The 26,814-nt window shown below is 36.2% G+C and overlaps 1 protein-coding gene across 11 annotated transcripts in view; it reads left to right on the top strand.

The window, feature by feature from the left end:
* KANSL1L (KAT8 regulatory NSL complex subunit 1 like) overlaps positions 1 to 26,814 on the top strand; it is a 141,143-nt gene that overhangs the window by 24,915 nt on the left and 89,414 nt on the right. The window lies entirely within an intron of this gene.

Genomic DNA, 26,814 nt, shown 5'->3' with positions numbered 1-26,814 from the left:
AAACTCTAAGTTATAAAACTTTGGTGGACTTTAAAAATGTTTCATTTGTTAAAAATGACTGTGTGAATATATACATACTATTTAAAAATAAGTTACCCAATTGCTTTATCTAGGAAAAACCCTTATAGGAATAATGAAAAATAATTAACTGTAAGTATGTGTTTTTTCTGTTCTTCAATGGAATAGGATATGGACAGCTCTTAAAATTTTGCTCAAGTAACCTAGCCAAAATGTATGGTTCAAAACACTTAAAGTCAGCATAGGGACCCTCATTGGCTTCAGGAGTCAGTTGGTAGTACATATAAGCTGACCTGCTACTTAGAAAAAAATTTAGCTGTTTACAGACTCATATTCACAGCTGTCCAGAGAAGGCAATGGCACCCCACTCCAGGACTCTTGCCTGGAAAATCCCATGGATAGAGGAGCCTGGTAGGCTGCAGTCCATGGGGTCGCTGAGGGTTGAACACAACTGAGCGACTTCACTTTCACTTTTCACTTTCCTGCATTGGAGAAGGAAATGGCAGCCCACTCCAGTGTTCTTGCCTGGAGAATCTCAGGGATGGGGGAGCCTGGTGGGGTGCCATCTATGGGGTCGCACAGAGTTGGACACGACTGAAGTGACTAAGCAGCAGCATTCACAGCTGTCAGTTCTGGTCTTGGCCAGCTTAGTCAATTTTTGCTAGATTAATATAATCGAAATTATAATGTCATCTATTAGATACCTATTCAGTGCTTCTTATTTGCTGGACCCTAGTTTGTAGGCAAAATATTCACAGCTTCTACCCTCTTGGGAATCTGCCACAAAGAGTGGTATCTAGATATTTTATGAAACAAAACAAGCTTAAAGAAAAATAGTTTTACTCATCATACTATTTTAATACTCCAGAACAGCTCTGATAGTTTCTGGGATGATGGAAATGTTTTATATCTGTGTATCCAATAGCAACTAGCCCCCTGTGGCTATTGTGTACTTGAAATGTGGCCAGTACAACTGAAGAACTGAATTTTTAATTTTATTCAATTTGATTTAGTTTTATTTTAAACAGCTAGATGTAGTTTTTAATCTAGCTTTCATAGAACCTGTTAATGTCCCTAAATTGATGCAAAATACTGTGTGGTATTTGGGGAGGAAGAAGTTCATCATTTTTATCAAATTCTCAAAGATAAATAAGGATTATTAGAGAATTAGAAGCTGAATACATTAATATGTGTGTGCGTGTGTGTGTGTGTGCACGCGCGCGCACGCTAGTTGCTCAGTTGTGTCCGACTCTTCACGACCCCATGGACTGTAGCCCTTCAGGCTCCTCTGTCTATGGGATTTTCCAGGCAAGAATACTGGAGTGGGTTGCCATTTCCTTCTCCAGGGGATCTTCCTAACTCAAGAGATTGAACCTAGGTCTCCCGTATTGCAGGCAGATTTTTTACTATCTGAGCTACCAGGGGAGCGAATACATTAATCTTTACTAGTAAATAGAAAGTCAGTGTATTAATTTTTCTAGCTAAGAGTGAAATATAAAACAGTGACCATTCCAGGCTTTTGGTGTTCTATTTTCATGATATTTGAAAAGTATTTGAATGTGAGAGCTAATAGTTATTGAGGACATGTTTTTTTAACTGGTATTGTGCTATTTACTTTACATTTGACATATTATTTAATCCTTTCAACAACCATGGGAGGTAATTTTTGTTATCTTTATTTCACTTAATAAATTACTTGCCTATGGTAAAAAAACCAATTATGATGGAGCTAGGCTTCTCCCATGTATATGAAATTTTAAACCGCTGGACTTTCGATTGAACCATGCAGCTTTGTCAACATTATATCAGTGATGCTTATATTATTAAGCACACTTGTTCTGAGGAAAGCCCAGAAATTTATCAGATTTTCTATTTATAATGCTTTTGAACTAATTCAGTTTAATATTTAGTAGGTAAATGTCAATTATTTACTTTTTTGTTTTTAATGTTTAGTAGGTAAATATAGATTATTTACTTTTTGTGTTTTTAATATTTAGTAGGTAAATGTAGATTATTTACTTTTTTGTTGTTAGAGGTAATGGGCAGGATTTTTTACTATTGAAATATAATTGATATACAATATTATGTTAGTTTCAGGTATGTTGTGTAGTGATTTGACATTTACATAAAGTGATCATCACAAAGTCTAGTAACCATCTGTCCATATATGAAGTTATTACAATATTACCAACCATATTCCTTATGTATTACATCTCCATGCCTTATTTATTTTATAAATGGAGGTTAATCCCCTTCACTTCTTTACCCCACCACCCCACACCCTGCCCTTCTAGATTCCATATGGTATTTGCCTGACTGAAGTCATATAATATTTGCCTGACTTACATATAATTCCCTCTAGATTTATCCATATTGTTGCATAGGGCAAGATTTAATTTTTTATGGCTGAATGATATACCATTGTGTTTGTGTGTGTATAAACCAACTTCTTTCCCCATTCACTTATGGCTAGATTCTTAGGTTGCTTCCATACCTTGACTATTGTAAACAATGCTTCAGTGAACATGTGGGTGCCTATCTTTTTAAGTTAGTGTTTTGTTTTCTTTGGATAAATATCATGAAATGGATTACTGGATCATATAGTAGTACTATTTTTAATTTTTTGAGAAACCTCCATACTGTTTTTCATAGTGGTTGCACTAATTTACATTCTTACCAACAGTGCACAGGGGTCCTTTTTCTTTGTATCCTGTCAGCACTTGTTATTTCTTATCTTTTTGATAATAACCATTCTAATGATGGAGATCAGTCCTGGGTGTTCTTTGGAAGGAATGATGCTAAAGCTGAAACTCCAGTACTTTGGCCATCTCATGCGAAGAGTTGACTCATTGGAAAAGACTCTGATGCTGGGAGGGATTGTGGGCAGGGAGGAGAAGGGGATGACAGAGGATGAGATGGCTGGATGGCATCACTGACTCGATGGACGTGAGTCTGATTGAACTCTGGGAGTTGGCAATGGACAGGGAGGCCTGGCGTGCTGCGATTCATGGGGTCGCAAAGAATCGGACATGACTGAGCGACTGAACTGAACTGAATGGTATGAGGTGATAGCTCATGGTGGTTTTGATTTGCAGATCTCTGACTTGCAGTGATGTTGAGCTCTTTTTCATGTACCTGTTGGCCATCTGTGTCTATTTTGGAAAAATGTCTATTTAGATCCTCTGCTTATTTTTTAGTCAAGTTTTTTGTTTTTGATGTTGAGTTGTATGAATTCTTTGTATATTTTGCGTATTAATCCTTCATCAGCTATATCATTTACAAATATGTTTCCCCATTCAATATTCAGCCTTTTGATGTTTTGGTAGTTTCCTTTGCTAAACAACTTAATTTTAAGCAACTTAAGGCAAGTACTACTATTTTCTGTCATTGTATACCCAGTTCCTAGCATTGTCGACTTTTCAGTAGTTTTTGGTGTTTGTTGAGTGAATTAATGAATTTTTCTGTATTTGTATATGTAGTTGTAAAGCTATAAAAATTGAGGTTGGCAATCTGTAAAATTTCTCTGTTTTTTATCTTTTCTCCTTCCATTCTGAAGTTTATCTTTACTTGATTTTTCCTCCTTTCTTCCTTGGTCTGTAGTAACAAGTCACAAGATATATTTTACACAGTTTAGAACCAGCGTAAGTGTGTGTTGAACGAATAAATGAAATATGCCAAAATGTGGACATTTAAATGTCATTATTGGGGGCAGGAGGAGAAGGGGACGACAGAGGATGAGATGGCTGGATGACATCACCGACTCGATGGACATGAGTTTGAGTGAACTCCGGGAGTTGGTGATGGACAGGGAGGCCTGGAGTGCTGTGATTCATGGGGTCGCAGAGTCGGACACAACTGAGCGACTGAACTTAACTGATTCTAATATATAACATTTTAATTTTGATAAGTAAAATTGATAAAATGTACTATATTTTCTTAAAATCTTAAATTATATAATTATAAGTGTCTTATTTATTTTTGTTTTTTAGTTTATAGTGTGTATAAGAAAAACAAATTCCTTTACTCCATCACTCTCATCAGGAAATTTACCTGTGAAGAGATATGATTGTTTTAGGAAATTGGAAAGTACTCATATTGCCCATTACCAGTTATTTTAAATATATATAGTTCATAATGACATTACTGATATACTTTAATAAGACTAGTGTGCACTGAACACTTTTTTAGAGTTAAGTTTACTTTGAAAATCAAGATAGGACTTCTTTGTAGGTTTGAGATATAATCCTATTTGAATGGAATCCCCCGCTCCATGTTCTGTTCCTTTGTGGAAGGAGCACAAGTTCTGGATATACTGTGTTACAATCATGGCTTGCTCTGTGACTCTGAGCAATGGTTAGGTTATCCTTAACCCACTGAATCAGATTCCTCTTGGTTTGGTGTACATTAAAGAGTTCTGGAGATGATTAGATGAAATAATAATGTACCTATATGTAATAACGCACTGATTTGACAGCCATTAAGCGATTTATAGTTTTGGAAAACTGGAGCTTAATATCCCATGGGAAACTTGGGGAAACAGAGTAAAATATACACCTAAGTTAACCATTTGAGAGGCAAAGAAGCTGGAGTATTTATTTGTACATGAAATGCCTTCAGTTATTGAGTTAAGACTATTCCATTTGTGTTAATTCCAATTCCTTGGCAGTTCTGTTCTGAAAAAGCCTTTAAAGAAATGCAAGTGCTGACATTTGGAAGTCAGATCTATGTGTGTGAATTGCTAAGTTGTGAAGGTATATGTGTGGATCACAGACAGAATCTGCTACAATTATGTTAGCTCTTATCTGGTGATAAGGGCATGGAGTTCTGGCTTTTTGTTCTCCCTCTGGGAAATGATGGTTATTTACTTTCTTCCAAGATGGATGTGAGAAAACTCTTAGATTTTTAACACAAACATGTTCTGATCCTCCAAGCTTGTAAGAAAAAAGGAAGAAACATGGTTTCTTGTCTTATTTGAGAAAATCTGCCAATATTTTTCAAATCATTCAACCATCTTTGATGTTGGAAGAAAAATCTCTTCATTTTTCCAACTTAGTTTCCATATACTGAAATTTTCTTTGAGTTGTTTACTTCAGTATGTAAATTGGCTCTCTTGATAAGGAAATTCTTTTAAACAAAATCAGATATTCACTAAGAAATAAAGGAGTATCGTTGATGCTTGCTTAAGAGCTGTGAGGTTGACTCCAGATTGAAAGGAAAACACAAAGTAGTTTCTTATAGACCCGCAGAAATTGAATACTCAGTTTTCTAAACACTTCCTATTTTGCCAGTAGAAAGGAAAAAATTCAGGTGATGAATGCTCCTTCAAGGAATCTGAAAAATAGGAGTATAAACTCAGTGTGACATTCAGAGAGTAAAGAGATGAGTAATACTATATTAATAAATTGCAAATAAGAGTATTTAAAGTTTGTATAATATCACGTTGACAAATTACTTTTGTATTTATCACCTTTTAAATTCTCTGTACTTCATAAATAGATGGGGGAAGTCTGATTCTTTTTTGTTTTACTTGTATGGGAAACAGAAAAAGTTGAATGGAAGACAGTCCTAGAGAAATTGCAGTGATATTTGAGTGACAGCTTATGATAAAAGGGAAGTAAAGAGCAGAAATTTAAAAATGTAATTGTGAAACATCATTAGTTACAAAATGGTAAAATAGTTTATGTTGTGGTATAGCACATTGTTGAGGAAAGTAAAACTTCAGTTAAAATAAGCTCATTGGTTTGTATTATTTTTTTAACTAATAAAATCTATTTTCAAGTAGTGTTAGGTTCACAGCAATACTGAGCAGAAAGCACAGAGAGTTCTGTATCCTCCCTTCCTCCTCCACACATACAGCTTCCTCTCAGATTGACATCCCCCACTGCAGTGGTACTGTTTGTTTCAACTGACATTCCCCACCATAGCGGTACTATTTGTTTCAGTCAGTGAACCTCCAAAGACACATCACTATTGCCCAAAGTCCACAGTTTAACATAGGATTTACCCTTGGTGGTGTACATTCTATGGGTTTGGGAAAATTGTTAATGATATATATCCATCACTGTAGTATGACACAGAATGGTTTCACTACCCTCATAAATCCTGTTTGTTCTGCCTGTTCATCCTTTCTTCCTTCATAACCCCTGACAACCACTAATCTTACTGCCTCCGTAGTTTTGCCTTTTTTAGAAAGTCGTATAGTCGGAATGATGCAGTGTGTAGCCTTTGCAGATTGGCTTCTTAGTACTAGGCACTTAAGTTTTTCCTGTATTTTCCTGGCTTGATATCTCATTTCTTTCTAGCACTGAATAATATTCCACTGTCTGCATATAACCACAGTTTATTTAATCCATTCACTTGTTGAAAGATGTCTCGGTTGCTTCTAGGTTTTGGAAGTTATGAATAAAGCTGCTATAAACATCTGCATGCTGGTTTTTGTGTGGACATACATTTTCAATTCATTTGGGTAGATGCCAAGGAGTCCAATCTCTGGATTATATGGTAAGAGTATGTTTAGTTTTGTAAACAAACTGCCAAACTGTTTGCCAAAGTAGCAGTAATACTTTGCATTCCAGCCAACAATGAATGAGAATTCCTGTTGCTCCACATCTTTGCCAGCATTTGATGTTGTCAGTGTTTTGGATATTGGCTATTGTAATAGATGTGTAGTGGTATATTATTGTTGTTTTAATTAGTAATTCTCAAGTGACATAGGATGTTGAATATATTTTCATATGCCTACTTATATATATCTTCTTTGGTGAGGTGTCTATTCAAGTCTTTTGCCTACTTTTTAACTGGATTGACTTTTATTATGAGTTCTTCATATGTTTCAGATAACAGTCCTTTATTATATATGTCTTTTGCAAGTGTTTTCTCCCAGTCTGTGGCTTATTTTCTCATTCTCTTTCAAGTGTCTTTTACAGAGGAGTTTTTAACTTTAATGAAGTCTGGCTTATCAACTGGAGAAGGAAATGGCAACCCACTCCAGTGTTCTTGCCTAGAGAATCCCAGGGACGGCGGAGCCTGGTGGGCTGCCATCTGTGGGGTCGCACAGAGTCGGACACAGCTGAAGCGACTTAGCAGCAGCAGCAGCAGCAGCTTATCAATTATTTCTTTCATGGATCATGCCTTTGATGTTGTGTCTAAAGTGTCATCACCATATGCAAAGTCATCTAGATTTTTTCCTATGTTATCTTCTTGGAATTTTATAGTTTGTGTTTTATATTTAGGTCTGTGATCAATTTTGAGTTAATTCTTGGAAAGAGTATAAGGTGCATGTCTAGATTCATTTTTTTTTAATGTGAAATGTCTAGGTTTTCCAACACTATATATTAAAAAGTTTGCCCTTTCTCTGCTATGTTGCCTTCACTTCCTGTCAAAGATCAGTTGACTGTATTTATGTGAATTTATTTGGGGGCTCTGTATCAGGTTCTGTTAATCTATTTATCTATTCTTTTGCCAATACCACATTTACTGTAGCTTATGCTAAGTCTTGAATATGGATTATTTCAGTCCTCTGACTTCGCTCTTCTCCTTTAATATTGTGTTGGCTATCTTGGGTCTTTTGCCACTCCATATAAACTTGAGAATCATTTTACTGATTTCCACAAAACAGGTTGCTGGGATTTTGATTAGGATTGCATGGACTCTATAGAGCAAGTTGAGAAAAACTGGCATATTAACAATATTGATTCTTCATTTCATTGAATATGGAATATCTCTCTAGTTTTTTAGTTCTTTTTTGGTATCTTTAGTCATAGTTTTGTTGTATTTCCTCATGTTGATCATATATATTTTTTGTAAGATTTATACCTGAGAACGCACTGGTCATAGCAAACACCCTCTTCCAACAAAACAAGAGAAGACTCTACACATTGACATCACCAGATGGCCAACACCGAAATCAGATTGATTATATTCTTTGCAGCCAGAGATGGAGAAGCTCTATACAGTCAGCAAAAACAAGACCAGGAACTGACTATGGCTCAGATCATGAAAGCCTTATTGCCAAATTTGGACTTAAATTGAGGAAAGTAGGGAAAACCACTACACCATTCAGGTATGACCTAAATCAAATCCCTTATGATTATACAGTGGAAGTGAGAAATAAATTTAAGGGACTAGATCTGATAGACAGAGTGCATGATGAACTATGGATGGAAGTTTGTGACATTGTACAGGAGACAGGGAGTAAGACCATCCCCAAGAAAAAGATGCAAAAAAGCAAAATGGCTGTCTGGAGAGGCCTTACAAACAGCTGTGAAAAGAAGAGAAGCCAAAGCAAAGGAGAAAAGGAAAGATATACCCGTTCGAATGCAGAGATCCAAAGAATAGCAAGGAGAGATGATAAAGCCTTCCTCAGTGATCAGTGCAAAGAAATAGAGGAAAACAATAGAATAGGAAAGACTAGAGATCTCTTCAAGAAAATTAGAGTTACCAAGGGAACATTTCATGTACAGATGGGCTCAATAAAGGACAGAAATGGTATGGACCTAACAGAAGAAGAAGATATTAAGAAGAGGTGGCAAGAATACACAGAAGAACTATGCAAAAAGATCTTCATGACCCAGATAATCATGATGGTGTGATCGCTCACCTAGAGCCAGATATACTGTAATGTGAAGTCAAATAGGAAGCATCAGTATGAACAAAGCTAGTGGAGGTGATGGAATGCCAGTAGAGCTATTTCAAATCCTAAAAGATGATGTTGTGAAAGTGCTGCACTCAATATGCCAGCAAATTTGGAAAACTCAGCAGTGGCCACAGGACTGGAAAAGTTCAGTTTTCATTCCAATCCCAAAGAAAGGCAATGCCACAGAATGCTCAAACTACCACACAGTTGCACTCATCTCACATGCTAGTAAAGTAATGCTTAAAATTCTCCAAGCCAGGCTTCAGCAATACGTGAACTGTGAACTTCCAGATTTTCAAGCTGGATTTAGAAAAGGCAGAAGAACCAGAGATCAAATTGCCAACATTCACTGGATCATGGAAAAAGCAAGAGAGTTCCAGAAAAACATCTATTTCTGCTTTATTGACTATGCCAAAGCCTTTGACTATGTGGATCACAATAAGCTGTGGAAAATTCTGAAAGAGGTGGAAAATTCTGAAAGAGATGGAAATACAGACCACCTGACCTGCCTCTTGAGAAACCTATATGCAGGTCAGGAAGCAACAGAACTGGACATGGAACAACAGACTGGTTCCAAATAGGAAAAGGAGTACTTCAAGGCTGTATATTTTCACCCTGCTTATATAACTTATATGCAGAGTACACCATGAGAAACACTGGGCTGGATGAAGCACAAGCTGGAATCAAGATTGTCAGGAGAAATATCAATAACCTCAGATATGCAGATGACACCACCCTTATGGCAGAAAGCAAAGAAGAACTAAAGATCTTCTTGATGAAAGTGAAAGAGGAAAGTTAAAAAGTTGGTTTAAAGCTCAACATTCAGAAAACGAAGATCATGGCATCTGGTCCCATCACTTCTTGGGAAATAGTTGGGGAAACAGTGGAAAAGTTGGCTGAGTATTTTTTTGGGCTTCAAAATCACTGCAGATGGTGACTGCAGCCATGAGATTAAAAGATGCTTACTCCTTGGAAGGAAAGTTATGACCAGCCTAGATAGTATATTCAAAAGCAGAGACATTACTTTGCCAACAAAGGTCTGTCTAGTCAAGGCTATGGTTTTTTTTCCAGTGGTCATGTATGGATGTGAGAGTTGGACCATAAAGAAAGCTGAGTACTGAAGAACTGATGCTTTTGAACTGTGGTGTTGGCGATGACTCTTGAGAGTCCCTTGGACTGCAAGGAGATCCACCCAGTCTATTCTAAAGAAGATCAGTCCTGGGTGTTCATTGGAAGGACTGATGTTGAAGCTAGAACTCCAATACTTTGGCCACCTGATGCGAAAAGCTGACTCATTTGAAAAGGCCCTGATGCTGGGAAAGATTGAAGGCAGGAGGAGAAGGGGACAACAGAGGATAAGATGGTTGGATGCCATCACTGACTCAATGGACATGAGTTTGGATAAACTCCGGGAGTTGGTGATGGACAGGGAGGCCTGGCATGCTGCAATCCATGGGGTCACAAAGAGTCAGACATGACTGAACAACTGAACTGAACTGTTTTCATTTTTGGAGGTGCTAATGTAAATAGTAATGTGTTTTTAATTCAAATTCTGCCTCTTTGCTAGTGCATGAGATAGCAATTGACTTTTTTATATCAACTTTGTATCCTGCAACCTTGTTATAATTGCTTATTAGTTGCAGGCTTTTAAAACATGATTCTTTTGGATTTTTCCCATAAATAACCATGTCATCTGTGAACAGAGAGTTTTATTTCTTCCTTACAAACCTATGTATCTTTTATTTCCTATTTTATTGCATTAGCTATAATTTCCAGTACCTAGTGTTGAGAAGGAGAGATGAGGGAATATCTTGTGTTGTTCCAGAAATTAATGGGAAAGGTTCTGCTGTTTTACAGTTAAGTATGATATAGCTGTAGTTTTTTGGTAGACAGTTTTAATCAAGAGAAGAAATTCCCTCTACTCCTAGTTTACTTTGAGTTTTCGTTGTATGTGTTGTACTTTCTGAAATGCTATTTGTGCAACTATTGGTACATTCGTGTGATTGTTTTCTTTTTGATGTGATATGATATAATGATGTGATAATGATATGATCATGTAATGCCTGTTGATGTGATGGATCACATTAATTGATTTTGAATGTTGAACCAGTTTTGCATACTGGAATAAATCCCACTTGGTTATGGTATTTAAGTCTTTTTATACATTGTTAAATTCAATTTACTAATTTTTGAGGTTCTTTGTGTCTGTTTTCATGAGATTGTAGACATCTTGTAATAGCTTGGGTATTGCTGTCTTCATAGGTGTGTTAGGAAATAGTTCCTCTGCTTCTATTTTCTGAAAGAATTTCTAGAGAATTGGTAAAATTTCTGCCTTAAATTTTTGGTAGAAATTGTCAGTGAACTCATTTGGACCTGGTGGTTTCTGCTTTGGGTAGTTATTAATTATTGATTTAATTTCTTTAACAGATACAGTCCCATTCTGACTGTTTATTTCTTCTTTTTTGCAATTTGGCAGATTGTACTTTTCAAGGAATTGGCCCATTTTCTCTAGGTTATCAAATTAGTGGACTTAGATTTTGTGTTTTCAGTCTCATTTGATTTCTGCTCTGATTTTTATTATTCCTTGTACTTACTTTGGATTTAATTTGCTCTTCCTTTTCTGATTTCCTAAAGATTTCTCTTATTTTCCAATATATGAATTTAATGCTGTAAATTCTTTTTTTCTCTTATGCTATTCACTATAAGCACTGTTTCCACTGTATCCCACAATTTTTTTGCTTTTCTTTAATTTTTATTTATGTTTTTAATTACAAAAGTGATAATATCCCACAAATTTTGATGACTTATATTTGCATATTCATTTCATTCATAGCATTTTAAAATTTCTAATGAGGTTTCTTCTTTGTTTACATGTTAATTAGAAGTGTGTTGTTTAATCTCCAAGTATTTTGAGATTTTCCCGTTAACCTTTCTGTTAATGATTTCTAATTTAATTCCTTTGTGGCCTAAGAGCAGACATTATATAATTTCTGGTTTTTCACACTTGGTAAAGTGTGTTTTATGACCCAGAATGTGATCTCTTTTGGTGAATATTTAATGTTATCTTGAGAAGAATGTGTAATCTGCTGTTGTTGGATGAAGTAGGATATAGATATCAATTATACCCAGCTATTAATAGTTACTGGTGCTGTTGAGTTCACCTCTGTCTTTACTGATTTTCTGCCTGTTGAGTCTATGCATTTCTGATAGAGGGAATGTTAAAGTCTCTGATTATAGTAGTGGATTTATCTATTTCTTCTTGCAATCGTCTGTCAGTTTTGCCTCACACAGTTTGATGTGAGTTTGTTGTTCTTGTTTTGTTGTTAGCATTAAATACACTTTTAAGATTGTTACCTTCTCAAAGTATTATTATTATCTAATACCCCTCTTTATTCATGATAACATTCTTGCTGTGAACTTTGTCCTGTCTGAAATTAACGTAGCTACTCCCACTTTCTTTTTTTTATATATTTATGATATTTACTTATTTTGGCTGCACTGGGTCTTTGTTGCTGCCATTGGGCATTCCTCTAGTTGCCGTGAGTGAGGGTTACTGTCTGGTTGTGGTGCATGGGTTTCTCATTGTGGTGGCTTCTCTTGTAGAGAGCAAGCTCAGTAGTTGTGGCCCATGGACTTAGTTGCCCTGCAGCATATGAGATCTTCTTGGAACAAGGATCAAGCCTTTGTCCCCTACATTGGCAGGCAGACTCCCAACCACTGAACCACCAAGGAAGTCCCTCCAACTTTCTTTTGTTTAGTGTTAGCATAGCCTAACTTTATCTCTTCAGTTTAGGGTTGTTTTTTTTTTTTTTTAGTATAGCAGTTATTTATTAGTGAGATTAGTGATTATGATTCTCCCTTTGACCTATTAGCCTTCCACACACACATACCCACACACACACACACACACACACACACACACACACAGACAAAAACATTTTTAAAAAATTAAAGTGTAGTTAATTTACAGTGTTGTGTTACTTTCAAGTGTGCATATATATGTCAAGTGTGTCGAAGTGAAGTCGCTCAGTCTTGTCTGATTCTTTGCAACCCTGTGGACGGGAGCCTAACAAGCTCCTCTGTCCATAGGGTTTTCCAGGCAAGAGTACTGGAGTGGCTTGCCATTTCCTCCTCCAGAGGATCTTCCCAACCCAGGGATCGAACCCAGGTCGCCCACATTGTAGGCCCTATGCTTTACTGTTTGAGCCACCAGGGAAGTCTATATATATATGAAAGATTATTTTCCATTATAGGTTGTTATATAGGTATGTTATAGATTGTACCTTGAAAGGTATAATCTGCCAAATTGCAAACAAGAAGGAATAAGCAATCTTAATAAGGCTGTTTATATACTGTTAATTTAAGATACTGAATATAGTTCCTGTGCTATGCAGTAGGTCCTTGTTGTTTACCCATGCGGCTGCAGAGTCAGACACAACTGAGCAACTGAACTGAGTGTATATATGTTCACCCCAAACTCCCAGTTATCTCCCTGCCCCACTGCTATTCCATTTGGCAACCATAAAATTGTTTTCTGTGTCTATAAGTCTATTTCTGTTTTTGTAAATAAGTTCATTTGTATTGTATTTTCAGTTCAGTTCAGTTCAGTCGCTCAGTCGTGTCCGACTCCTTGCGACCCCATGAATCGCAGCACGCCAGGCCGCCCTGTTGTTCCACATATAAGGGATAACCCATAATATTTGTCTTGCTTTGTCTGACTTCACTTAATATGATAATCTCTAGGTCCATCCTTATTGTTGCAGATGGCATTATTTTATTCTTTTTTATGATTGGGTAATATTCTGTTGTTTGTGTGTATGTATAGGTGTGTGTGTGTGGGGGGGTCTTATTTATTCATTAATCTGTTGATGTTACTTCCATATCTTGGCTATTTTAAATAGTGCTCCTATGAATACTGGGTGTATATATCTTTTCAAATGAAAGTTTTCTCTGCATATATGCCCAGGAGTGAAATTGCAGGAACAAATGGTAGCTCTATTTTGAGTTTTTAAGGATCTTACATACTGTCCTCCATAGTGACTGCCCCAATTTATATTCCCACCAACCATGTAGAAGACTTCCTGTTTCTCCATACCTACTCCAGTGTTTATTATTCATAGACTTTTTAATGATGCCCATTCTGATTGGTGTGAGGTGATACCTCATTGTAATTTTTATTTGCATTTCTTTAATTAGTGATGTTAAGCATCAGTTCGTATGCCAGTTAGCAGGCACATTTGTATGTCTTCTTTGGGGCTTCCCTGGTAGCTCAGTGGTAAAGAATCTGCCTGCCAATGCAGGAAGTTTGATCCCTGGGTTGGGATGATCCCCTGAAGAAGGAAATGACAACCCACTCCAGTATTCTTGCCTGGCAAATCCAATGGACAGAAGAGCCTGGTGGGCTACAGTTCATGGGGTCCCAAAAGAGTTGGACATGACTTAGCAACTAAACATTCTTTGGAGAAATGTCTATTTAGGTCTTCTGACTATTTTTTTTTTTTGACATTAAGCTGTATGAGCCATTTGTATAATTTGGGAAATTAATCCCTTGTTGGTAGCATCATTTGCAAACATTTTCTCTCAGTCTGTAGTTTGTCTTTTTGTGTTGTTTATGATTTCCTTTGCTGTGCAAAAGCTTTTAAGTTTAATTAAGTCCCATTCTTTTTTTTTCTATTTCCATTACTCTAGGAGACAGCTGCTTATATTTTCCTCTAAGAGTATTATAGTATCCAGTCTTACATTTAGGTCTTCAACCCATTTTGAGTTTATTTTTGTATATCATGTTAGAGAATTTTCTTTTTTTTTTTGAGATCGAAGCCTTTTTATTCACACAGAATATTTTCAGTGAAAAATTACTATAAAGTAGCTTTTTCATTTAGGCACAAAGTTTTACCCTTGAAACTGTTTGTCGCTTTTATCTCATTGTGTATATCCATTTATATATCAGTGGACACTTAGGTTGTTTCCATATCTTGGCTATTGTAACCAATGCTGTTATGAACCTGGGGGTACAGATATATTTTCGAGTTTGTATTTCCAGTTTCTTCAGATAAATATCAACAGGTAGAATTGCTGGATCATATGGTAGTTCTATTTTTAGTTTTTTGAGGAATCTCCAAACTGTTTCCATAGTGGCTGCACTAATTTACATTACCACCAGCAGTGAACAACGGTTCCCTTTTCCCCACACCCTCTCCAGCATTTATGTATAGACTTATTAATGATGGCTATTCTGACTGGTATGAGGTAGTATCTCATAGTTTTGATTTGCATTTCTCTAATAATAACAACTGGCATCCACTGCACTACTCCTGAGTTTTGAAAATACCACCAAGAGACACCATAAGGAAAGGGAACAGTCAAGTCACAGACTGGGAATGTATTTTGAGTTTACTTTTGTATATCATGTTAGAGAATTTTATTTCATTCTTTTACATGTGGTTGTCCAGTTTTCCCAGCACCATTTATTGAAGGGACTGTCTTTTCTCCATTGTGTGTTTTTACCTCCTTTGTGTAGATTGAACATTAGAGTATGGATTCACTTCTGGCTTTTCTATCCTAGTCCATTCATCTATGTGTCTGTTTTTGTGCCAAAATCATACTGTTTTGATTACTATAGCTTTGTGGTTTAGTCTGAAGTTAGGGAGCCTGATTCCTTCAGCTATATTCTTCTTAAAATCATTTTGGTTATTTGGGGTCTTTGTGTTTCCATACAAATTTCAAAATGTTTGTTCTAGCTCTGTGAAATATGCCATTGGTAATTTGCCGGGGATTGCACTGAATCTGTAGATTGCCTTGAGGTATGGTCAATTTTAACAATATTGATTCTTCCAATCCAAGAACATAGTATATCTTTCCATCTGTTTGTGTCATCTTCAGTTCCTTTCACTCAGAGTCTTACAGTGTTCAGAGTATAGGTATTTTACTACTTTAGGCAGGTTTATTAATAAGTATTCTTTTTGATGTGATAGTAAATGGGATTTTTCCTTACTTTATCTTCTAGAATATGGAAATGCAACATATTATTGTATATTAATTTTGTATCCTGCAACTTCACCAGATTCATTGATGAGCTCTAGTAGTTTCCTGGTAGTGTCTTTGGAATTTTCTCTATATAGCATCATGTCATCTGCAAACAGTGACAGCTTTATGTCTTGTTTTCCAGTTTGGATTCCTTTTATTACTTTTTCTTCTCTGATTATTGTGACCAGGACTTACAAAATTATGTTAAAGTAGTGAGAGTAGGCATTCCTGCCTTATTCTTGATCTTAGAGGAAATGCTTTCAGCCTTTCATCGTTGAGTATGACATTAGCTCTGGGCTTGCCATATAGGCCTTTATTATACTGAGGTCAGTTCCTTCTAAGCCTAATTATTGAAAAAATTTTTTTATCATAAATGAATTTTGTCACAAACTTTCTTTGCATCTGTTGAAATGATCATATGATTTTTATTCTTCAGTTTGTGCAGTTTTCAATTTTTGTGGATAGTGAAAAATCCTTGCATCCTGGGATAAATCCCACTTGATTATGGTGTATGTTCCTTTTACTGAATTGTTGGATTTGGTTTGCTAGTTTTGTTTTTTTTTTGAGGATTTTTCATCTATTTTCTTCAGTGAAATTGGCCTATAATTTTCTCCTTTTGTGATATCTTTGTCCAGTTTTAGTATCAAGGCAATAGTGGCCTCATAGAGTGAGTTCAGAAGTGTCCCTTCGTTTGCGATTTTTTTTTAATAGTTTGAAAATGTTTGGTAGAATTCACCTGTGAAGCCATCTTGTCCCGAACTTTTGCTTTTGGCAGTTTTAATTACTGATTCAACTTCATCACTGGTAATTGGTCTGTTCATATTTTGTTTTTTCCTGGTTCAGTGTTAGGAGATTGTACCTTTCTGAGAATTTATCCGTTTTTCTAGGTTGTACATTTAATTGGTATATAGTTGTTCATCATAGGCTCTTATGATCCATTCTGCTTCTATGGTATCAGTTATAACTGCTTTTTTATTTGTGATTGTATTAATTTGGGCCTTCTCCCCTTTTTTTCTTGATGAGTCTGGGTAAAGGTTTATCAATTTTGTTTATATTTTCGAAGAACCAGCTTGTGGGTTCATTGATCTTTTCTATTTTTTCTTTTAGCATCTACTTCATTTGTTTCTGTTCTGATTTTTATGATTTCTTTTCTTCTACTAACCTTGAGTTTTGCTTGATATTCTTTCTGTTTGCTTTAAGTGTAAGGTTAGGTTGTTTATTTGAGATTTTTCTTGTTTCCTGAGGTAAGATTGTATTGCTATAAACTACTCTCTTAGAACTGCTTTTGCTACATCCCGTGGTTTTAGATTGTCATGTTTTCATTTGTCTCTAAGTATTTTTTAATTTTCCTCTTTGATTTCTTCAGGGATCCATTGATTTTTTTAGTGCCATATTGCTTAGCCTCTGTGTGTTCGTGGCATTTTTTTTTTCTTTCTTGTAATTGATTTCTAGCCTCATGGTGTTGTGGTCCAACAACACATTTGCTGTGATTTCAGTTTTCTTAAATTTACCAAGGCTTGCTTAGTGGTCCAGAATGTGATCTATCTTAGAGAGTGTTCCATGTGCACTTGAATGTGCATACTACTGCTTTCAGATGGAATGCTCTATAAATAACAGTTAAGTCTGGGTCATTTAAGGACTGTTTTTCCTTGTTGAGTTTCTGTGTGGATGATCTGTCCATTGATATGACTGGGTTGTTACTGTAACCCCGCTATTTTTGAGTTGTTGTTCAGTCACTCAGTTGTGTCTGACTCTTTGCAACCCCATGGGCTGCAGCATGCTAGGCTTCACTGTCTTTCACTTTCTCCCAGAGTTTGCTTAAACTCATGTACATTGAGTCGATGATGCTATCCAACTATCCCGTCCTCTGTCGCCCCCTTCTCCTCCTGCCCTCAATATTTCCCAACATCAGGTGGCCAAAGTGTTGGAGCTTTAGCAGTAGTCCTTCCAATGAATATTCAGGGTTGATTTCCTTTAGGATTGACTTGTTTGATCTCCTTGCTATTCAAGGAACTCTCAAGAGTCTTCTCCAGCACCACAGTTCAAAAGCATCAATTCTTCTATGCTCAGCCTTCTTTATGGTCCAACTCTTACATCTGTACATGACTACTGAAAAATCTATAGCTTTGATTATTCACACTTTTGTTGGCATGATGTTTCTGCTTTCTAATATGTTGTCTAGGTTTGTCATAGCTTATCTTCCAAGGAACAACCATCTTTTCATTTCATGGCTGCAGTCACCATCCGCAGTGATTTTGGAGCCCAAGACAATAAAGTCTGTCATTGTTTCCATTTTTTCCCCCATCTATTTGCTGTGAAGTGATGGGACCAGATGCCGTGATCTTAGTTTTTTGAATGTTGAGTTTTAATCTAGCTTTTTCACCCTCCTCTCTCACCTTCATCAGAGGGCTCTTATATTACTGCCAGTTTCTCCTATTTCTATTAACAATTGCTTTATCTTTGAAGTGCTCCTTTGTTTGGTGCATATATATATTTCCATTGTTGTATCTTCTTAGATTGATCTTTTGATCATTATGTAGTGTCCTTTGTCTTGTGATAGTCTTTATTTTAAAGTTTTATTTTTATGATATAAGGATTGCTACTCTGGCTTTCCTTTGATTTCTTTTTGCATAGAATATCTTTTCTTCTTCCCTCATTTTCATTCTGTATGTATTTCTAGATCTAAAGTGAGTCTCTTCTAGGCAGCAAATATATGGGTCCTGTTCTGTTCAGCTAGTCTGTGTCTTTTGGTTGAAGCATTTATTCCATTTATAGTTCAGTTCAGTCACTCAGTCGTTTCCGACTCTTTGCAACCCCATGAATCGCAGCACGCCAGGCCTCCCTGTCCGTCACCAACTCCCGGAGTTCACTCAGTCTCACGTCCATCAAGTCCGTGATGCCATCCAGCCATCTCATCCTCTGTCGTCCCCTTCTCCTCCTGTCCCCAATCCCTCCCAGCATCAGAGTCTTTTCCAATGAGTCAACTCTTCACATGAGGTGGCCAAAAGTTAGAGTAATTACTGATATGTGTGTTCCTATTGCAATTTTGTTAATTGTTTTAGTTTTTTTTTCTTTCTGGTAGGTCTTTTCTTATTTTGTGCTCTACTCTTGTGATTTGATGACTGTCTTTAGTGTTATGTTTGGTTCCTTTTTGTGTGTGTGTATACATTTTTTTGATTTTGTGGTTATCATGAAACTTTTGTATAGGAGTATATATTTTTCCACGCTTATTTTAAGTTACTGATCTCTTAGTTTCAAACACATTTTACGTACCCTGCATTTGTGCTCTCCTCCCCTCATAATTATTTTTGATAGTATATTTTGCATCTAATTATTTAGTGTATCCCTTAACTGTTTATTGTGAATACAAATTATTTCACAACTTTTGTCATTAAATATCACTTCTAGCTTTGCATGTGGATTATTTCCTACCTTTATTCTATGTTTGCCTTTACCAGTGAGCTTTTCCAGTTTGTAATAGTCTTGTTTCTAGTTATGGTATTTTCTTTTCCACCTAGTTCCTGTAGCATTTGTTGTAAAAGTGATTTGGTGCTGCTGAAATCTTCTAGCTTTTGTTTGCTCCATCAAATCTGAATGAGCTGGGTGGAATATTCTTGGTTGTATGTTTTTTTCTCTTTAATCACTTTAAGTATATTATGCCACTCCCTTCTGGCCTGCAGTTTCTTCTGAAAAATCAGCTGATAGTCTTATGGTAGTTCCCTTGCATATTATTTGTTGCTTTTCCCTTGTTGCTTTTAATATCCTCTCTGTATCTGTAATTTTTGTCATTTTGATGAAATATGTCATGGTATATTCCTTTGTGGGTTAATCCTATATAGGACTCTGCACTTCCTGACTGTTTCCTTCCCCAAGCTAAAAGAAGGTTTATGTCTGTTATCTCTTAAAATACCTTCTTGGGCCCTTTCTCTTTCTCTTTTCCTTCTAAGAGCCCTACATAATGCAATATTAGCACACTTGGTGTTATCTCAGGGTTCATTTAAACCATCCTCATTTCTTCTCATTCTTTTTTATTTCTGTTCGGTGGCAGTGATTTCCACTGCTCTGTCTACCATCTCACTGATCGGTTCTGTTTCATTTAGTCTAGTATCAATTCCTTCTAGTGTATTTTTCATTTCAACTATTGTATTCTTCCATTCTGTTAAGTCATTCTTTCTGTTTTCTGTTTGTTAACAACTTATAATTTCTTGCTCTGTGCATCTAGTCTCCTCCCAATTTCTTTGATCATCTTTATGATCATTACTCTTGACTGTTTCTCAGTTAGATTGCCTATATCCATGTTACTTTGTTCTCCTGTGGTTTGATCTTGTTCCTTCATCTGAAACATCTTCCTCTGTCACCTCATTTTGAGTAAATTGCTATTTGTGTTTTTATGTATGTGGTAGGTTGGTTATGTATCTTGACCTTGGAGAAGAGTCCCTTTGTGGGAAACAGTGCAGTGTCCAAGGAGTGCACTCCCCTCTCAGCAGCCAGGTCCAGCTGGTCCCAGGCTAGTATCTGGCCTGCATTTGGTGGAGCTGGGTCTTGGTCCTCTGGTGGGCGGGCAGGCTGCTTGCCCTTTCATCCAGGCCTTTATGCAGTGTATAGTTTGGTAACATTATAACATGTCCTGGCTTCCTATACAAAAGAATTGTGCACACATATAAACATGTGTGTACATGTGTGCAAACACACACACACACACAGTGCTTATTGAACTGATCACATGCATGGGCTTCATACTATTCTTTTGCAAATATGTTTTTATTAGTTTAAAAACTAATAAAATTAGTTAATCTCCTATATACTAATTTGTATGTCCCTAATTGTTAATGTTTGACATTATGCAAGGATTTTTAAAGCACAGAGAAGACAATTTAACAAACTATTAACTTTAAAAATTCTTTTCATACAAGAAAAGGGGGAGTGGTATTGATAGAATGTGTTAGTATTCTTCAACCTCTCTAATTTTTCTCTCTTCCTTTCTTTGACTGGGGGAGGGGATGATAGATGGTAGGAGAACAAGGCTAAATATGCCAATCCACTGTATGAATTCTTTAAAACTAATACTGAAAAATCTGTTTAGATCATTGACAAATTGAGTTTTTCCAGATTTCTGGACAGAATTGTACAATATATTAAGATTGTGATTCAAAACCACATTCAGCAGGTAGAGTAAAGTCCTCTCCTTTGGGTCCAGATGTTGTTCCTTATTTGTGGTAAGCTCTAAGCCCACAAGCAAGTTTCTTAACCCTCTTGCCTTCTTGTTTCTTGTGTGTGTGTTGAAGTAGGGACAGGAAAGCTACAGTAAATACTAGGTAGAGGGAAGGACAGGATACACACGATAGTTGCTGGTTCTTACAATAACTAATAAGACTTCTTACTTCGGAAGTACAGTAAGGTCTTGATAGGATCCCAATTCTGCTTTCTGAGAGAAGCTCCTTTGTCCTTTATTTTCCACAGCCCCTGGACTTTGCTTTTTGGGAATTATTCCTTACCCATCATCCTTTGTGTCTGTATCTGTGTGTGTGTGTGCAGCTCGGTCGTGTTCGACTCTTTGCGACCCCATGTTCTGTAGCCCTCTAAGCTCCTCTGTCTATAGGATTTCCAGACAAGAATACTGGAGTGGGTTGCCATTTCCTTCTCCTGGGAATCTTCTCAACCCAGGGATCAAACTCACATCTCTGGCGTCTCTGGCATTGGTAGGCAGGTTCTTTACCACTGGTGCCACTTGGGAAGCCTGAACACCCATCTGAAATGGGTGTTACAGAGTGTGTCTTTATTGGAGGCTGCACTGGATTCTCATCCTGTGTCCTATTAGTGCAAATTTGGACTTCCTGGGGAGAGTATGGTAACTAGTGGGGTCTTTTTGCTAATAGAGTTGCCTCAAAAATGTAGTTTTTAATTCTGTTTGCCTCCAGTCGGCTGTATGTAAAAATATAAAAACCAAAAATCTCCCTTGCTCATAGTTGCTTAGCCTACAAACTAGTTGATTAGTTATTTTCCTCAGACCATCCACCTCTCCCTCATCTTAATGACTGCTACCTTGTGGCCACCTGAAACAGTACATTTGATTAGGGATTAATCTGACTTTTTGCTCCTAGGCTGGCTTCCATTATGTGGCTAGAACTCTTAAGAGAGATTGTTGGAATACAGTTTTTTGTTGTTGTTATACATGTTTTTGTTGTTGTTAGCAGCAGAGAAGCAACTGGATTTTTCTATTCCTTCAAGGTGCCCTGTATTCTTGGATTATTCATTAAGTTAGAAGTAGTCTGTAGTCAGAGAGAGCCTCCCTAAGCAGAGTTGTATTCTTTTTTTTTTCTCTTGCAAATGAACTAATTCTTGCCTAAAGTGATTTGTTTATGAGGATTAAAACACCAAGGAACCGTCACTACATTACATCATTGTGACTTTTTCTGGCTGCTTTTACTAGAACTAGTGTCTTAGGCACTTGGGTCTCTTTTTAAATGATATTTTGCCAAGATAGTGTATATGGTATAGTGAAGTAAAAAAGGATCATCAACCTTTGTCTCTTTCCTATCTGCTTTCTGTCCCTACCATGTTATACAGTTAGTACACATGCTTTGGGTTTATCTTATAATCACTCTTTTGGTCATAAGAATTTCTGTAGCATTTAGCATAAAGGCTAAGTTGTAAGAAGGAGACTTAAAACTGTAGTGGCTCAAACATAACATAACTATCTCTTATAGAAAAGTTGAAAGGTAGATAGATGGTGGATAAACAGCTCTGCTTTCTTGAAATAGTCCAGGAACACCCCCTAAAGAAACCTGGGAATCGATTTTAATGGTTTTTGTTGTTGTTAAGATTCTGGTCTTACCCGGCAGCTGTAGTTTTGCTTGTTTGTTTTAATATTCACTTATTTTGTATTTGGCTGCACCGGATCTTAGTTGTAGCATATGGGATCTAGCTTCCTGACCAGGGGAGGAACCTGGGCCTCCTGCATTGGGAGCTTAGAGTCTTAGCCACTGGATCACCAGGGAAGTACCTGGTTTTTATTTTTTTAAAGGCAATGAAATTCTGAGTATGAAATATTTGAAACAAAATAGAAACATTTTCGAGAGATCACACACAAACACATATTAATAAAGTTCTTTGATTTCTAGCCATAATGGAGTGGCATTACTGGTACTATTTGTTCTCTTTGACTGTAAATAGCTGGGAAATGAGACAGAAATATATGAAAGTCATTATTTTCAGAAAATTGATATAAAGCAGCAAAGGTCAGAGTCAGCGATTCCTGAGAAAAAAGAAACAGATGAGGTGAGCCCTTTAATTGCCCTTGTTGTCTGCCTAGAGGCATTTTTAAATATCTGGTGCAGGGAAAGGAAAGCCAAATAGAGCACAGTGGTCTTGCTTGACTGAAATAAAGGTTAGAATTGGAGAGGCTCAGATAGCTGGAATCATTAGATCAGAATACTAAAGAAGATGGACTTAAGTACTCAAAGAAAGAGCATCATAAATCTTCATGTAGTCCTCTTGAGACCTTTGTTAAATACTAAGCTGTGCATGTGTAAGTAAAACTCCATAAGGGCACCCACAAAGTTATTAGGAAATTGTAATCTGAAAAATTTCAAGTGCTTACAAGGTTGAGAGATGTTTGAGTTCTGAATAAGCAGAGTGGAGAGACTTTGTTGAACATCTGGAGCATTCAGTAGAGGCCCCAGATTGGTAACACCTCAAAGAGTAAGGCTGAGTTTGACCTGGTGACTAATGGCTACTCTATACTTGCTCTAACAAATCTAGAAAGCTGAAAAGAATGAAGTTGAACAGTAAATAATAATCCCTTGAAACAATATTTTATCTTTAAAAGGAAGATCATAAAATCTATAAATTCAACAATATTATATTCATAGTTTCCATAATAAATGTGTGTGTATTTGCTTACACACATTCATACACAGACACACACACACACAATGAACTACTGGACGTGCAAAGAGGAAGAAAAATCAATAGAAAAAGACACAGAAATGACAGATATTAGTTGGCAGAGACTGTAAAATATCTAAAATATGGTTAGTATGCTCAAAGACTTAAAAGGACATAAAACTGCAGACCTAAGAATCTCAGTAAGTTACAAGTAGGATTACAAACAGAACCACACTGTGGTGTATTGTAGTCAAATCACCAAGTGCTAGTGATGTAGAGAAAATCTTAAAAGCAGTAAGAGGAGAAAAAAAAACATAAGGAAGCAAAGAAAAAAAATCATTGCCGACTTCTCATCAGAAGATAAGCAAGCTGGAAAGCAATGGAATGATATATTTAAAGGGCTGAAGGAAATTTAAAAAAAAATTCAACCTAAAATTACTTTTAAAAACAAAGGCAAAATAACATTCCAAATAAGCAAAGTAAGAAAATTTTCTGTCAGTATACCTATATTATAAGAAATCTTAAAATGTTCTTTAGGTTGAATGAATATGATACTGAGTGAAGACTCAGTCTACATAAAGGAAAGTGATAGAAAATGGCAAATATGTATGTCTAAAATATATCAAAATTAAATTATACATTTCCAAATATTGGTTGGATCAAAGAAATCACAAGAGAATATGTAAAATGTTTTAAACAGAATGATAATGAAAATACAGCATGTCACATTTTGTAAGATACAGCTGTTGGATTACTAAAGAAATACTTAGACAAAAATTTAAAGTTACAGATTCTTACATTAGAAAAGAAGGAAAGTGTAAAGTTTATGGCATAAGCCTCCCTCTTGACCAGATGCATTTGACAAAATTCAAACCTATTCATGATAAAAACTCACAGCAGACCCAGAATAGACAGAAACGTCTTCAGTCTGATAAAGGGCATTTATAAAACATCTGTAGCTAACATTACATTTAGTAATAAAAGACTGAATGCTTTCTCTATAAGATTAGGACGAAGGTAAGAATGTCCACTTACACAGCTTATAATTAACATTATACAGGAATTCATAGCCAGTGCAGTAAGATAAAAATAATAAAAGGAATCTGATTAAAAGTAAAACTATCTGCAGTTGACATAATATAGTAATACATAGAAAATCCTAAGGACTTTATGAGGAAGGTACTAAAACTCCTCTAGGTGAATTTGACAGCATCAAAGAATATCAGGTCACCATATAAAAGTCAACTATATTTTTATATTCTGACATCCAAACAATTTATGAATGCTACATAAGCATGAACAATGGTGACTGCAGCCATGAAGTTAAAAGATGCTTGATCTTTGGAAGAAAAGCTATGACCAACCTAGACAGCATATTAAAAAGCAGAGACATTACTTTGCCAGTACAAGACTACTTTCCAGTAGTCTTGTATGGGTGTGAGAGTTGGACTATAAAGAAAGCTGAGCTCCAAAGAATTGATGCTTCTGAACTGTGGTGTTGGAGATGACTCTTGAGAGTCCCTTGGACTGCAAGGAGATCATACCAGTCAATCCTCAGGGAAATCAGTCCTGAATATTCATTGGAAGGACTGATGCTGAAGCTGAAACTCCAGTACTTTGGCCACCTGATGCAAAGAACTGACTCATTGGAGAAGAACCTGATTCTGGGAAAGATTGAAGGCAGGAGGATAAGGGGATGACAGAGGATGAGATGGTTGGATTGCATCACCGACTTGATGGACATGAGTTTGAGCAAGCTCCAGGAGTTTGGTGATGGACAGGGAAGCCTGGTGTGCTACAGTCCATGGGGTCGCAAAGAGTCGGACACAACTGAGCAAATCAGCTGATAAACGTGAAATACGTAGAGATAAAATTTTAAAACTGTATGCAGCATAGCTGAGAGAAATGACCAGTATCTGAATAAACAGAAATAATACCTCATACGTGATCAGAAGATTCAGTGTTGTTAAGATGTTAATTCTCCACTAATAGATCTATGGATGCAATGCAGTCCTATTCAAAATGCTGGTTATTTATTTAAAGAGACTGTCAGGCTGATTCTCAAATTTAGAATTGTCAAAACAATATTGGGAAAGAGCAAAGTTGGAGAATTTACTGTATTTTAAGAATTACACTAAACTACAATGATAGTGTGATACTGGGTCATGGTGTTGACACAGGCAGGTAGGTATGTAGGTAAATGATGGAAAGATATCCTAAGGGTTCTCTGTGTGTATGTAAGTATATATACAGCATATAGTATTCATATGGGTAGTCTTTTATCTATTCTAGGATAGGTTTTTTTCTATTAAAGGATTAAAGAATCTTTTCAACAAATGATTCAGGAACTAGATATCCTATAGAAAATAATGAATCTGGACCATACCTCATACAATACACAGAGCTTGACTTGAATTGGATTATAGATCTAGAAGTTAAAGCTGTAAAACTCTTTGATATTTTAGAAACATGAGTAAATCATTATGACTTTGTGTTAAGCAAATATTTCCTAGGACATAAAAAAGAACTTTCCATAAAGGAACATTTGAAAAATTAGGCTGCATCAAAATTAGAATCTTTTGCTGCTCAAAAGACACCTTTAGGAAAATGAAAGGCAAGCTACAGATTGGGAGCTGTAAGTATTTACAATGCGTATAGCCTTATATACTTATATATAGCTTATAGTCTTATAAGATAGCTAATTAAATATGAACAAAAGATTTTAAAAGACATTTCATTAAGGAAAGTCATATGAAAACATGTTCTATATCAGGGATTGGAAGACTATAGCCCATGCACCAAATCTGGCCTATTGTCTATTTTTGGAGACAAAGTTTTATTGACAGATGGTTAAACCCTTTCATTTATGGCAGCTTTCATGCTACGACAGCAGAGTTGAGCAGTTATTAAACAGACCATGTGCCTATAAAACAAATATTTCATGTCTCTCTCTTTAAAGAAAGTTTGCTATCCCTTCATCTAAAGGAATGAAATTCCAGGAAAGGCTAAGTTCTTCTAGGTGTGCAGACAGCAGAGAAGTTTGGCCTAATTTTATGTATTTTATTCTTGGAATTATAATTATTTTACAGTTAGATCTTCTTTATTTTTTTTTAAATCATAGTTAACTCATTTTTATTACTAAGCTAACAGACTCTGTTAAAGGCAAGATTAATTTATACAAGTTTTTCTTTAAGTCTTGGTAACTTAAAGTGTAATATGAGAAAGCTCTGTCTTATTCTGAGGAACAAACT

This window comes from Ovis aries, chromosome 2, assembly GCF_016772045.2.
Source record: "Ovis aries strain OAR_USU_Benz2616 breed Rambouillet chromosome 2, ARS-UI_Ramb_v3.0, whole genome shotgun sequence".
Lineage (NCBI taxonomy): Eukaryota > Metazoa > Chordata > Mammalia > Artiodactyla > Bovidae > Ovis > Ovis aries.
Note: the sequence above shows the minus strand (reverse complement) of the source record. Positions and strands in the feature narration are given on the sequence as shown.